Here is a 14,173-nt window from a genome sequence, read left to right as displayed (position 1 = left end):
AAACATACTAAAAGTACAGAAAAAAAAGTAGTAACAAACTTAAGTCAAATGAAAGCAACCACTTTTTTTGCTTGCCGGGACTGAAAGGCTTTTTGGTTTGTAACTTTTGTTGGGAAGTACCTCATCTAAAAACAAGTTAAGGGAAAGAGCAACTTCCTTTTTTTCAATCCTCTCAGCTAAATCTCAGGCCGTGTGCAGAGTGCCCTCCTCATACTGCTATGTGAGCACCTTTGGAGTGCAAAGCCTAATACACACCATACCAATGCCTGTCAGATAGATGGGTCGAACAGATGATTTCCGGCAGGTCTGATCTGATTTCCGATCGTTTTTCTGATGGATTTGCATAGTAGTGATCGGAAATCCGAACGGAAATCCGATCGTGTCTGTCGGAAAGGATCTATCGGCCCATCTATCTGATGGGGAATTGCATGGTGTGCACCAGGCATACGAGAATGAGTATCTTTCAGGTGGTTGTTCCTTGTCAAGTGATTGATTGTAAGTCTCTCCTTGACAAAAGGACTGGAGTAAAGCCAACGGAAATCTGGGAAAAGCAGATAAGAAAAGTAGTATAGGAAAGATGAGTAAGATTGTAAGAAGGAGTGTTTTTCTCTTTCTTGGGGTGGTGAAGCACTTTTGCTGAAAAGTTGTTAAAAGAGGTTGTGTGAGTAAAAGTGAAGGGGAAAGCTGAGATGACATTTTCGTTTGTTAGCAAAGGGAGTGGGGAGTGGCATGTGAAAGAGGAAGTGATGGCCTGGTGATGGTTTGTAATCGTTTTGGAGGAGCTCTGCCTAGTAGAAAGTAAAAGGAGAAGCTTTGATCACCCAACGTGGGGCTCAAACCCACGACCCTGAGATTAAGAGTCTCATGCTCTACCGACTGAGCTAGCCGGGATTGCTTGCTTGAGCTGAAATGTCAAAAATTGCAAAATGGCGCCAGCCTCACCTTTGCCATCCGCACAGAAGAAGGCAATCTTGTATGGCCTGATTTGGCTGGCCACGTTTTTCAGCACCGAGCAACAGGGCAAGGCATTGGTGGTTCAGTGGTAGAATTCTCGCCTGCCACGCGGGAGGCCTGGGTTTGATTCCCGGCCAATGCAAATGCTAGGATTTTGGCACACCTCCACACTTTGCACTTCTCAAGCTTAAGACATCTCTGCAGGCCAGAAGCCATTTAACCTCCCCGGCGTTCAATTCCCAGGATTTCTTTGCAAAAAGTGATAAAATGTATTTTTAAAACTTTTTTTTTTCCTGTAACTTGCCAAACTGTGTCAAGCAAGGGTCTAGTATACAGTGCAGAAGAGTATTGATGTGTATGCACGTTTATACTGTTCACAGCATGTTTTTATGGATGGACATTTCTGTCCATACCGCTGAGGAGGTTAAGGACATTTGCAAGAGTCACCGTGGCACTTGGCCACAGTGCTGGCTGACAGTCGAGAAGAGGGACCCTAGTACCCAGCAAACATGACTCTAAGACACACAAGTTAAAGCAGCCTTGGGACACTTGCGTGCCCAAAGGCCTTGCATGTCTTCTAGCAGTGCCAGTGACGTGCAGCATCTCTCCCTCTCCAGTTCTCACCTATTAGGCTTCTTTTTAACTGTCTAGAAAAGCCTCGGAAATGCCAAGTCAGCAGCATCTGCTCATCTGGTGTTGTTTTACAACTTTTTGCCTTGTTGTCTTTGCACTCTACTCAGGGCCTTGCTCAAATTTGGAGCGTTCTCTCTAGGCCCTCATTCATTCTACTTTTGTCCTGAGTTTTCTCACAGTAGATGTTGAGATGTTGTGTCAGCTTACCTACAACTTGCTTTCCCAGCACCTAGCAATTAAGAAAACATACTAAAAGTACAGAAAAAAAAGTAGTAACAAACTTAAGTCAAATGAAAGCAACCACTTTTTTTGCTTGCCGGGACTGAAAGGCTTTTTGGTTTGTAACTTTTGTTGGGAAGTACCTCATCTAAAAACAAGTTAAGGGAAAGAGCAACTTCCTTTTTTTCAATCCTCTCAGCTAAATCTCAGGCCGTGTGCAGAGTGCCCTCCTCATACTGCTATGTGAGCACCTTTGGAGTGCAAAGCCTAATACACACCATACCAATGCCTGTCAGATAGATGGGTCGAACAGATGATTTCCGGCAGGTCCGATCTGATTTCCGATCGTTTTTCTGATGGATTTGCATAGTAGTGATCGGAAATCCGAACGGAAATCCGATCGTGTCTGTCGGAAAGGATCTATCGGCCCATCTATCTGATGGGGAATTGCATGGTGTGCACCAGGCATACGAGAATGAGTATCTTTCAGGTGGTTGTTCCTTGTCAAGTGATTGATTGTAAGTCTCTCCTTGACAAAAGGACTGGAGTAAAGCCAACGGAAATCTGGGAAAAGCAGATAAGAAAAGTAGTATAGGAAAGATGAGTAAGATTGTAAGAAGGAGTGTTTTTCTCTTTCTTGGGGTGGTGAAGCACTTTTGCTGAAAAGTTGTTAAAAGAGGTTGTGTGAGTAAAAGTGAAGGGGAAAGCTGAGATGACATTTTCGTTTGTTAACAAAGGGAGTGGGGAGTGGCATGTGAAAGAGGAAGTGATGGCCTGGTGATGGTTTGTAATCGTTTTGGAGGAGCTCTGCCTAGTAGAAAGTAAAAGGAGAAGCTTTGATCGCCCAACGTGGGGCTCGAACCCACGACCCTGAGATTAAGAGTCTCATGCTCTACCGACTGAGCTAGCCGGGCTTGCTTGCTTGAGCTGAAATGTCAAAAATTGCAAAATGGCGCCAGCCTCACCTTTGCCATCCGCACAGAAGAAGGCAATCTTGTACGGCCTGATTTGGCTGGCCACGTTTTTCAGCACCGAGCAACAGGGCAAGGCATTGGTGGTTCAGTGGTAGAATTCTCGCCTGCCATGCGGGAGGCCCGGGTTCGATTCCGGGCCAATGCAAATACTAGGATTTTGGCACACCTCCACACTTTGCACTTCTCAAGCTTAAGACATCTCTGCAGGCCAGAAGCCATTTAAGGACATTTGCAAGAGTCACCGTGGCACTTGGCCACAGTGCTGGCTGACAGTCGAGAAGAGGGACCCTAGTACCCAGCAAACATGACTCTAAGACACACAAGTTAAAGCAGCCTTGGGACACTTGCGTGCCCAAAGGCCTTGCATGTCTTCTAGCAGTGCCAGTGACGTGCAGCATCTCTCCCTCTCCAGTACTCACCTATTAGGCTTCTTTTTAACTGTCTAGAAAAGCCTCGGAAATGCCAAGTCAGCAGCATCTGCTCATCTGGTGTTGTTTTACAACTTTTTGCCTTGTTGTCTTTGCACTCTACTCAGGGCCTTGCTCAAATTTGGAGCGTTCTCTCTAGGCCCTCATTCATTCTACTTTTGTCCTGAGTTTTCTCACAGTAGATGTTGAGATGTTGTGTCAGCTTACCTACAACTTGCTTTCCCAGCACCTAGCAATTAAGAAAACATACTAAAAGTACAGAAAAAAAAGTAGTAACAAACTTAAGTCAAATGAAAGCAACCACTTTTTTTGCTTGCCGGGACTGAAAGGCTTTTTGGTTTGTAACTTTTGTTGGGAAGTACCTCATCTAAAAACAAGTTAAGGGAAAGAGCAACTTCCTTTTTTTCAATCCTCTCAGCTAAATCTCAGGCCGTGTGCAGAGTGCCCTCCTCATACTGCTATGTGAGCACCTTTGGAGTGCAAAGCCTAATACACACCATACCAATGCCTGTCAGATAGATGGGTCGAACAGATGATTTCCGGCAGGTCCGATCTGATTTCCGATCGTTTTTCTGATGGATTTGCATAGTAGTGATCGGAAATCCGAACGGAAATCCGATCGTGTCTGTCGGAAAGGATCTATCGGCCCATCTATCTGATGGGGAATTGCATGGTGTGCACCAGGCATACGAGAATGAGTATCTTTCAGGTGGTTGTTCCTTGTCAAGTGATTGATTGTAAGTCTCTCCTTGACAAAAGGACTGGAGTAAAGCCAACGGAAATCTGGGAAAAGCAGATAAGAAAAGTAGTATAGGAAAGATGAGTAAGATTGTAAGGAGGAGTGTTTTTCTCTTTCTTGGGGTGGTGAAGCACTTTTGCTGAAAAGTTGTTAAAAGAGGTTGTGTGAGTAAAAGTGAAGGGGAAAGCTGAGATGACATTTTCGTTTGTTAGCAAAGGGAGTGGGGAGTGGCATGTGAAAGAGGAAGTGATGGCCTGGTGATGGTTTGTAATCGTTTTGGAGGAGCTCTGCCTAGTAGAAAGTAAAAGGAGAAGCTTTGATCGCCCAACGTGGGGCTCGAACCCACGACCCTGAGATTAAGAGTCTCATGCTCTACCGACTGAGCTAGCCGGGCTTGCTTGCTTGAGCTGAAATGTCAAAAATTGCAAAATGGCGCCAGCCTCACCTTTGCCATCCGCACAGAAGAAGGCAATCTTGTATGGCCTGATTTGGCTGGCCACGTATTTCAGCACTGAGCAACAGGGCAAGGCATTGGTGGTTCAGTGGTAGAATTCTCACCTGCCACGCGGGAGGCCCGGGTTCGATTCCCGGCCAATGCAAATGCTAGGATTTTGGCACACCTCCACACTTTGCACTTCTCAAGCTTAAGACATCTCTGCAGGCCAGAAGCCATTTAAGGACATTTGCAAGAGTCACCGTGGCACTTGGCCACAGTGCTGGCTGACAGTCGAGAAGAGGGACCCTAGTACCCAGCAAACATGACTCTAAGACACACAAGTTAAAGAGAATCTGTACTCTAATATTCTTACAATAAAAAGCATACCATTCTATTCATTATTTTCTCCTGTGCCCCTCTGTGCTGTTTCTGCCACTCTCTGCTGCAATCCTGGCTTGTAATTAACAGTTTTAGGCAGTGTTTACAAACAAACTAACCAGCTTCTAATAGGCTCAGCTAATCATAGTGTATGAGTCATTCAGAGTATGCAGGGGGCCTGCAGAGGGTGTGTATCGCTTCTACCAATCACAAGCAGTCCTGCACATTCCACACAATCAAGCTTTAGCCCGACAAACAGGACAGAGGAAAGATACATTGATTTATTACAGAGACAGTGCAGTTAGGAAAGACTGCAGTAAGCCAGAGCAGATTAGAACAGGCATAGGAACTTATAGGATAGAAGAACTAAGGCTGAAAAATTTGTTACAGAGTCTCTTTAAAGCAGCCTTGGGACACTTGCGTGCCCAAAGGCCTTGCATGTCTTCTAGCAGTGCCAGTGACGTGCAGCATCTCTCCCTCTCCAGTACTCACCTATTAGGCTTCTTTTTAACTGTCTAGAAAAGCCTCGGAAATGCCAAGTCAGCAGCATCTGCTCATCTGGTGTTGTTTTACAACTTTTTGCCTTGTTGTCTTTGCACTCTACTCAGGGCCTTGCTCAAATTTGGAGCGTTCTCTCTAGGCCCTCATTCATTCTACTTTTGTCCTGAGTTTTCTCACAGTAGATGTTGAGATGTTGTGTCAGCTTACCTACAACTTGCTTTCCCAGCACCTAGCAATTAAGAAAACATACTAAAAGTACAGAAAAAAAGTAGTAACAAACTTAAGTCAAATGAAAGCAACCACTTTTTTTGCTTGCCGGGACTGAAAGGCTTTTTGGTTTGTAACTTTTGTTGGGAAGTACCTCATCTAAAAACAAGTTAAGGGAAAGAGCAACTTCCTTTTTTTCAATCCTCTCAGCTAAATCTCAGGCCGTGTGCAGAGTGCCCTCCTCATACTGCTATGTGAGCACCTTTGGAGTGCAAAGCCTAATACACACCATACCAATGCCTGTCAGATAGATGGGTCGAACAGATGATTTCCGGCAGGTCCGATCTGATTTCCGATCGTTTTTCTGATGGATTTGCATAGTAGTGATCGGAAATCCGAACGGAAATCCGATCGTGTCTGTCGGAAAGGATCTATCGGCCCATCTATCTGATGGGGAATTGCATGGTGTGCACCAGGCATACGAGAATGAGTATCTTTCAGGTGGTTGTTCCTTGTCAAGTGATTGATTGTAAGTCTCTCCTTGACAAAAGGACTGGAGTAAAGCCAACGGAAATCTGGGAAAAGCAGATAAGAAAAGTAGTATAGGAAAGATGAGTAAGATTGTAAGAAGGAGTGTTTTTCTCTTTCTTGGGGTGGTGAAGCACTTTTGCTGAAAAGTTGTTAAAAGAGGTTGTGTGAGTAAAAGTGAAGGGGAAAGCTGAGATGACATTTTCGTTTGTTAGCAAAGGGAGTGGGGAGTGGCATGTGAAAGAGGAAGTGATGGCCTGGTGATGGTTTGTAATCGTTTTGGAGGAGCTCTGCCTAGTAGAAAGTAAAAGGAGAAGCTTTGATTGCCCAACGTGGGGTTCGAACCCACAACCCTGAGATTAAGAGTCTCATGCTCTACCGACTGAGCTAGCCGGGCTTGCTTGCTTGAGCTGAAATGTCAAAAATTGCAAAATGGCGCCAGCCTCACCTTTGCCATCCGCACAGAAGAAGGCAATCTTGTATGGCCTGATTTGGCTGGCCACGTTTTTCAGCACCGAGCAACAGGGCAAGGCATTGGTGGTTCAGTGGTAGAATTCTCGCCTGCCAAGCGGGAGGTCTGGGTTCGATTCCCGGCCAATGCAAATGCTAGGATTTTGGCACACCTCCACACTTTGCACTTCTCAAGCTTAAGACATCTCTGCAGGCCTGAAGCCATTTAAGGACATTTGCAAGAGTCACCGTGGCACTTGGCCACAGTGCTGGCTGACAGTCGAGAAGAGGGACCCTAGTACCCAGCAAACATGACTCTAAGACACACAAGTTAAAGCAGCCTTGGGACACTTGCGTGCCCAAAGGCCTTGCATGTCTTCTAGCAGTGCCAGTGACGTGCAGCATCTCTCCCTCTCCAGTACTCACCTATTAGGCTTCTTTTTAACTGTCTAGAAAAGCCTCGGAAATGCCAAGTCAGCAGCATCTGCTCATCTGGTGTTGTTTTACAACTTTTTGCCTTGTTGTCTTTGCACTCTACTCAGGGCCTTGCTCAAATTTGGAGCGTTCTCTCTAGGCCCTCATTCATTCTACTTTTGTCCTGAGTTTTCTCACAGTAGATGTTGAGATGTTGTGTCAGCTTACCTACAACTTGCTTTCCCAGCACCTAGCAATTAAGAAAACATACTAAAAGTACAGAAAAAAAAGTAGTAACAAACTTAAGTCAAATGAAAGCAACCACTTTTTTTGCTTGCCGGGACTGAAAGGCTTTTTGGTTTGTAACTTTTGTTGGGAAGTACCTCATCTAAAAACAAGTTAAGGGAAAGAGCAACTTCCTTTTTTTCAATCCTCTCAGCTAAATCTCAGGCCGTGTGCAGAGTGCCCTCCTCATACTGCTATGTGAGCACCTTTGGAGTGCAAAGCCTAATACACACCATACCAATGCCTGTCAGATAGATGGGTCGAACAGATGATTTCCGGCAGGTCCGATCTGATTTCCGATCGTTTTTCTGATGGATTTGCATAGTAGTGATCGGAAATCCGAACGGAAATCCGATCGTGTCTGTCGGAAAGGATCTATCGGCCCATCTATCTGATGGGGAATTGCATGGTGTGCACCAGGCATACGAGAATGAGTATCTTTCAGGTGGTTGTTCCTTGTCAAGTGATTGATTGTAAGTCTCTCCTTGACAAAAGGACTGGAGTAAAGCCAACGGAAATCTGGGAAAAGCAGATAAGAAAAGTAGTATAGGAAAGATGAGTAAGATTGTAAGAAGGAGTGTTTTTCTCTTTCTTGGGGTGGTGAAGCACTTTTGCTGAAAAGTTGTTAAAAGAGGTTGTGTGAGTAAAAGTGAAGGGGAAAGCTGAGATGACATTTTCGTTTGTTAGCAAAGGGAGTGGGGAGTGGCATGTGAAAGAGGAAGTGATGGCCTGGTGATGGTTTGTAATCGTTTTGGAGGAGCTCTGCCTAGTAGAAAGTAAAAGGAGAAGCTTTGATCGCCCAACGTGGGGCTCGAACCCACGACCCTGAGATTAAGAGTCTCATGCTCTACCGACTGAGCTAGCCGGGCTTGCTTGCTTGAGCTGAAATGTCAAAAATTGCAAAATGGCGCCAGCCTCACCTTTGCCATCCGCACAGAAGAAGGCAATCTTGTATGGCCTGATTTGGCTGGCCACGTTTTTCAGCACCGAGCAACAGGGCAAGGCATTGGTGGTTCAGTGGTAGAATTCTCGCCTGCCACGCGGGAGGCCCGGGTTCGATTCCCGGCCAATGCAAATGCTAGGATTTTGGCACACCTCCACACTTTGCACTTCTCAAGCTTAAGACATCTCTGCAGGCCAGAAGCCATTTAAGGACATTTGCAAGAGTCACCGTGGCACTTGGCCACAGTGCTGGCTGACAGTCGAGAAGAGGGACCCTAGTACCCAGCAAACATGACTCTAAGACACACAAGTTAAAGCAGCCTTGGGACACTTGCGTGCCCAAAGGCCTTGCATGTCTTCTAGCAGTGCCAGTGACGTGCAGCATCTCTCCCTCTCCAGTACTCACCTATTAGGCTTCTTTTTAACTGTCTAGAAAAGCCTCGGAAATACCAAGTCAGCAGCATCTGCTCATCTGGTGTTGTTTTACAACTTTTTGCCTTGTTGTCTTTGCACTCTACTCAGGGCCTTGCTCAAATTTGGAGCGTTCTCTCTAGGCCCTCATTCATTCTACTTTTGTCCTGAGTTTTCTCACAGTAGATGTTGAGATGTTGTGTCAGCTTACCTACAACTTGCTTTCCCAGCACCTAGCAATTAAGAAAACATACTAAAAGTACAGAAAAAAAAGTAGTAACAAACTTAAGTCAAATGAAAGCAACCACTTTTTTTGCTTGCCGGGACTGAAAGGCTTTTTGGTTTGTAACTTTTGTTGGGAAGTACCTCATCTAAAAACAAGTTAAGGGAAAGAGCAACTTCCTTTTTTTCAATCCTCTCAGCTAAATCTCAGGCCGTGTGCAGAGTGCCCTCCTCATACTGCTATGTGAGCACCTTTGGAGTGCAAAGCCTAATACACACCATACCAATGCCTGTCAGATAGATGGGTCGAACAGATGATTTCCGGCAGGTCCGATCTGATTTCCGATCGTTTTTCTGATGGATTTGCATAGTAGTGATCGGAAATCCGAACGGAAATCCGATCGTGTCTGTCGGAAAGGATCTATCGGCCCATCTATCTGATGGGGAATTGCATGGTGTGCACCAGGCATACGAGAATGAGTATCTTTCAGGTGGTTGTTCCTTGTCAAGTGATTGATTGTAAGTCTCTCCTTGACAAAAGGACTGGAGTAAAGCCAACGAAAATCTGGGAAAAGCAGATAAGAAAAGTAGTATAGGAAAGATGAGTAAGATTGTAAGAAGGAGTGTTTTTCTCTTTCTTGGGGTGGTGAAGCACTTTTGCTGAAAAGTTGTTAAAAGAGGTTGTGTGAGTAAAAGTGAAGGGGAAAGCTGAGATGACATTTTCGTTTGTTAGCAAAGGGAGTGGGGAGTGGCATGTGAAAGAGGAAGTGATGGCCTGGTGATGGTTTGTAATCGTTTTGGAGGAGCTCTGCCTAGTAGAAAGTAAAAGGAGAAGCTTTGATTGCCCAACGTGGGGTTCGAACCCACAACCCTGAGATTAAGAGTCTCATGCTCTACCGACTGAGCTAGCCGGGCTTGCTTGCTTGAGCTGAAATGTCAAAAATTGCAAAATGGCGCCAGCCTCACCTTTGCCATCCGCACAGAAGAAGGCAATCTTGTATGGCCTGATTTGGCTGGCCACGTTTTTCAGCACCGAGCAACAGGGCAAGGCATTGGTGGTTCAGTGGTAGAATTCTCGCCTGCCAAGCGGGAGGTCTGGGTTCGATTCCCGGCCAATGCAAATGCTAGGATTTTGGCACACCTCCACACTTTGCACTTCTCAAGCTTAAGACATCTCTGCAGGCCTGAAGCCATTTAAGGACATTTGCAAGAGTCACCGTGGCACTTGGCCACAGTGCTGGCTGACAGTCGAGAAGAGGGACCCTAGTACCCAGCAAACATGACTCTAAGACACACAAGTTAAAGCAGCCTTGGGACACTTGCGTGCCCAAAGGCCTTGCATGTCTTCTAGCAGTGCCAGTGACGTGCAGCATCTCTCCCTCTCCAGTACTCACCTATTAGGCTTCTTTTTAACTGTCTAGAAAAGCCTCGGAAATGCCAAGTCAGCAGCATCTGCTCATCTGGTGTTGTTTTACAACTTTTTGCCTTGTTGTCTTTGCACTCTACTCAGGGCCTTGCTCAAATTTGGAGCGTTCTCTCTAGGCCCTCATTCATTCTACTTTTGTCCTGAGTTTTCTCACAGTAGATGTTGAGATGTTGTGTCAGCTTACCTACAACTTGCTTTCCCAGCACCTAGCAATTAAGAAAACATACTAAAAGTACAGAAAAAAAAGTAGTAACAAACTTAAGTCAAATGAAAGCAACCACTTTTTTTGCTTGCCGGGACTGAAAGGCTTTTTGGTTTGTAACTTTTGTTGGGAAGTACCTCATCTAAAAACAAGTTAAGGGAAAGAGCAACTTCCTTTTTTTCAATCCTCTCAGCTAAATCTCAGGCCGTGTGCAGAGTGCCCTCCTCATACTGCTATGTGAGCACCTTTGGAGTGCAAAGCCTAATACACACCATACCAATGCCTGTCAGATAGATGGGTCGAACAGATGATTTCCGGCAGGTCCGATCTGATTTCCGATCGTTTTTCTGATGGATTTGCATAGTAGTGATCGGAAATCCGAACGGAAATCCGATCGTGTCTGTCGGAAAGGATCTATCGGCCCATCTATCTGATGGGGAATTGCATGGTGTGCACCAGGCATACGAGAATGAGTATCTTTCAGGTGGTTGTTCCTTGTCAAGTGATTGATTGTAAGTCTCTCCTTGACAAAAGGACTGGAGTAAAGCCAACGGAAATCTGGGAAAAGCAGATAAGAAAAGTAGTATAGGAAAGATGAGTAAGATTGTAAGAAGGAGTGTTTTTCTCTTTCTTGGGGTGGTGAAGCACTTTTGCTGAAAAGTTGTTAAAAGAGGTTGTGTGAGTAAAAGTGAAGGGGAAAGCTGAGATGACATTTTCGTTTGTTAGCAAAGGGAGTGGGGAGTGGCATGTGAAAGAGGAAGTGATGGCCTGGTGATGGTTTGTAATCGTTTTGGAGGAGCTCTGCCTAGTAGAAAGTAAAAGGAGAAGCTTTGATCGCCCAACGTGGGGCTCGAACCCACGACCCTGAGATTAAGAGTCTCATGCTCTACCGACTGAGCTAGCCGGGCTTGCTTGCTTGAGCTGAAATGTCAAAAATTGCAAAATGGCGCCAGCCTCACCTTTGCCATCCGCACAGAAGAAGGCAATCTTGTATGGCCTGATTTGGCTGGCCACGTTTTTCAGCACCGAGCAACAGGGCAAGGCATTGGTGGTTCAGTGGTAGAATTCTCGCCTGCCACGCGGGAGGCCCGGGTTCGATTCCCGGCCAATGCAAATGCTAGGATTTTGGCACACCTCCACACTTTGCACTTCTCAAGCTTAAGACATCTCTGCAGGCCAGAAGCCATTTAAGGACATTTGCAAGAGTCACCGTGGCACTTGGCCACAGTGCTGGCTGACAGTCGAGAAGAGGGACCCTAGTACCCAGCAAACATGACTCTAAGACACACAAGTTAAAGCAGCCTTGGGACACTTGCGTGCCCAAAGGCCTTGCATGTCTTCTAGCAGTGCCAGTGACGTGCAGCATCTCTCCCTCTCCAGTACTCACCTATTAGGCTTCTTTTTAACTGTCTAGAAAAGCCTCGGAAATACCAAGTCAGCAGCATCTGCTCATCTGGTGTTGTTTTACAACTTTTTGCCTTGTTGTCTTTGCACTCTACTCAGGGCCTTGCTCAAATTTGGAGCGTTCTCTCTAGGCCCTCATTCATTCTACTTTTGTCCTGAGTTTTCTCACAGTAGATGTTGAGATGTTGTGTCAGCTTACCTACAACTTGCTTTCCCAGCACCTAGCAATTAAGAAAACATACTAAAAGTACAGAAAAAAAAGTAGTAACAAACTTAAGTCAAATGAAAGCAACCACTTTTTTTGCTTGCCGGGACTGAAAGGCTTTTTGGTTTGTAACTTTTGTTGGGAAGTACCTCATCTAAAAACAAGTTAAGGGAAAGAGCAACTTCCTTTTTTTCAATCCTCTCAGCTAAATCTCAGGCCGTGTGCAGAGTGCCCTCCTCATACTGCTATGTGAGCACCTTTGGAGTGCAAAGCCTAATACACACCATACCAATGCCTGTCAGATAGATGGGTCGAACAGATGATTTCCGGCAGGTCCGATCTGATTTCCGATCGTTTTTCTGATGGATTTGCATAGTAGTGATCGGAAATCCGAACGGAAATCCGATCGTGTCTGTCGGAAAGGATCTATCGGCCCATCTATCTGATGGGGAATTGCATGGTGTGCACCAGGCATACGAGAATGAGTATCTTTCAGGTGGTTGTTCCTTGTCAAGTGATTGATTGTAAGTCTCTCCTTGACAAAAGGACTGGAGTAAAGCCAACGAAAATCTGGGAAAAGCAGATAAGAAAAGTAGTATAGGAAAGATGAGTAAGATTGTAAGAAGGAGTGTTTTTCTCTTTCTTGGGGTGGTGAAGCACTTTTGCTGAAAAGTTGTTAAAAGAGGTTGTGTGAGTAAAAGTGAAGGGGAAAGCTGAGATGACATTTTCGTTTGTTAGCAAAGGGAGTGGGGAGTGGCATGTGAAAGAGGAAGTGATGGCCTGGTGATGGTTTGTAATCGTTTTGGAGGAGCTCTGCCTAGTAGAAAGTAAAAGGAGAAGCTTTGATCGCCCAACGTGGGGCTCGAACCCACGACCCTGAGATTAAGAGTCTCATGCTCTACCGACTGAGCTAGCCGGGCTTGCTTGCTTGAGCTGAAATGTCAAAAATTGCAAAATGGCGCCAGCCTCACCTTTGCCATCCGCACAGAAGAAGGCAATCTTGTATGGCCTGATTTGGCTGGCCACGTTTTTCAGCACCGAGCAACAGGGCAAGGCATTGGTGGTTCAGTGGTAGAATTCTCGCCTGCCACGCGGGAGGCCCGGGTTCGATTCCCGGCCAATGCAAATGCTAGGATTTTGGCACACCTCCACACTTTGCACTTCTCAAGCTTAAGACATCTCTGCAGGCCTGAAGCCATTTAAGGACATTTGCAAGAGTCACCGTGGCACTTGGCCACAGTGCTGGCTGACAGTCGAGAAGAGGGACCCTAGTACCCAGCAAACATGACTCTAAGACACACAAGTTAAAGCAGCCTTGGGACACTTGCGTGCCCAAAGGCCTTGCATGTCTTCTAGCAGTGCCAGTGACGTGCAGCATCTCTCCCTCTCCAGTACTCACCTATTAGGCTTCTTTTTAACTGTCTAGAAAAGCCTCGGAAATGCCAAGTCAGCAGCATCTGCTCATCTGGTGTTGTTTTACAACTTTTTGCCTTGTTGTCTTTGCACTCTACTCAGGGCCTTGCTCAAATTTGGAGCGTTCTCTCTAGGCCCTCATTCATTCTACTTTTGTCCTGAGTTTTCTCACAGTAGATGTTGAGATGTTGTGTCAGCTTACCTACAACTTGCTTTCCCAGCACCTAGCAATTAAGAAAACATACTAAAAGTACAGAAAAAAAAGTAGTAACAAACTTAAGTCAAATGAAAGCAACCACTTTTTTTGCTTGCCGGGACTGAAAGGCTTTTTGGTTTGTAACTTTTGTTGGGAAGTACCTCATCTAAAAACAAGTTAAGGGAAAGAGCAACTTCCTTTTTTTCAATCCTCTCAGCTAAATCTCAGGCCGTGTGCAGAGTGCCCTCCTCATACTGCTATGTGAGCACCTTTGGAGTGCAAAGCCTAATACACACCATACCAATGCCTGTCAGATAGATGGGTCGAACAGATGATTTCCGGCAGGTCCGATCTGATTTCCGATCGTTTTTCTGATGGATTTGCATAGTAGTGATCGGAAATCCGAACGGAAATCCGATCGTGTCTGTCGGAAAGGATCTATCGGCCCATCTATCTGATGGGGAATTGCATGGTGTGCACCAGGCATACGAGAATGAGTATCTTTCAGGTGGTTGTTCCTTGTCAAGTGATTGATTGTAAGTCTCTCCTTGACAAAAGGACTGGAGTAAAGCCAACGGAAATCTGGGAAAAGCAGATAAGAAAAGT

At 45.6% G+C, this 14,173-nt stretch overlaps 12 non-coding genes across 12 annotated transcripts; 5 read left to right on the top strand and 7 right to left on the bottom strand.

Moving 5' to 3' along the window:
- Positions 1-2,647: 2,647 nt before the first annotated feature.
- On the bottom strand, positions 2,648-2,720 carry TRNAK-CUU (transfer RNA lysine (anticodon CUU)). The gene has a single exon. It is a non-coding gene; the product is annotated as a tRNA-Lys (tRNA).
- A 1,548-nt stretch (positions 2,721-4,268) lies between these two features.
- On the bottom strand, positions 4,269-4,341 carry TRNAK-CUU (transfer RNA lysine (anticodon CUU)). Its single transcript has one exon. It is a non-coding gene; the product is annotated as a tRNA-Lys (tRNA).
- A 1,980-nt stretch (positions 4,342-6,321) lies between these two features.
- Positions 6,322-6,394, bottom strand: TRNAK-CUU (transfer RNA lysine (anticodon CUU)). The gene has a single exon. It is a non-coding gene; the product is annotated as a tRNA-Lys (tRNA).
- Positions 6,395-6,528: 134 nt separating this feature from the next.
- Positions 6,529-6,599, top strand: TRNAG-GCC (transfer RNA glycine (anticodon GCC)). Its single transcript has one exon. It is a non-coding gene; the product is annotated as a tRNA-Gly (tRNA).
- Positions 6,600-7,942: 1,343 nt separating this feature from the next.
- TRNAK-CUU (transfer RNA lysine (anticodon CUU)) lies at positions 7,943-8,015 on the bottom strand. Its single transcript has one exon. It is a non-coding gene; the product is annotated as a tRNA-Lys (tRNA).
- Positions 8,016-8,149: 134 nt separating this feature from the next.
- On the top strand, positions 8,150-8,220 carry TRNAG-GCC (transfer RNA glycine (anticodon GCC)). The gene has a single exon. It is a non-coding gene; the product is annotated as a tRNA-Gly (tRNA).
- A 1,343-nt stretch (positions 8,221-9,563) lies between these two features.
- TRNAK-CUU (transfer RNA lysine (anticodon CUU)) lies at positions 9,564-9,636 on the bottom strand. Its single transcript has one exon. It is a non-coding gene; the product is annotated as a tRNA-Lys (tRNA).
- A 134-nt stretch (positions 9,637-9,770) lies between these two features.
- Positions 9,771-9,841, top strand: TRNAG-GCC (transfer RNA glycine (anticodon GCC)). Its single transcript has one exon. It is a non-coding gene; the product is annotated as a tRNA-Gly (tRNA).
- Positions 9,842-11,184: 1,343 nt separating this feature from the next.
- TRNAK-CUU (transfer RNA lysine (anticodon CUU)) lies at positions 11,185-11,257 on the bottom strand. Its single transcript has one exon. It is a non-coding gene; the product is annotated as a tRNA-Lys (tRNA).
- Positions 11,258-11,391: 134 nt separating this feature from the next.
- Positions 11,392-11,462, top strand: TRNAG-GCC (transfer RNA glycine (anticodon GCC)). The gene has a single exon. It is a non-coding gene; the product is annotated as a tRNA-Gly (tRNA).
- A 1,343-nt stretch (positions 11,463-12,805) lies between these two features.
- Positions 12,806-12,878, bottom strand: TRNAK-CUU (transfer RNA lysine (anticodon CUU)). Its single transcript has one exon. It is a non-coding gene; the product is annotated as a tRNA-Lys (tRNA).
- A 134-nt stretch (positions 12,879-13,012) lies between these two features.
- Positions 13,013-13,083, top strand: TRNAG-GCC (transfer RNA glycine (anticodon GCC)). Its single transcript has one exon. It is a non-coding gene; the product is annotated as a tRNA-Gly (tRNA).
- The last annotated feature ends 1,090 nt before the right edge of the window (positions 13,084-14,173 follow it).

This window comes from Hyperolius riggenbachi, chromosome 4 (assembly GCF_040937935.1).
Source record: "Hyperolius riggenbachi isolate aHypRig1 chromosome 4, aHypRig1.pri, whole genome shotgun sequence".
Taxonomy (NCBI): domain Eukaryota; kingdom Metazoa; phylum Chordata; class Amphibia; order Anura; family Hyperoliidae; genus Hyperolius; species Hyperolius riggenbachi.
The sequence above is the reverse complement of the archived record's forward strand: the minus strand, read 5'-3'. Positions and strand labels throughout refer to the sequence as shown.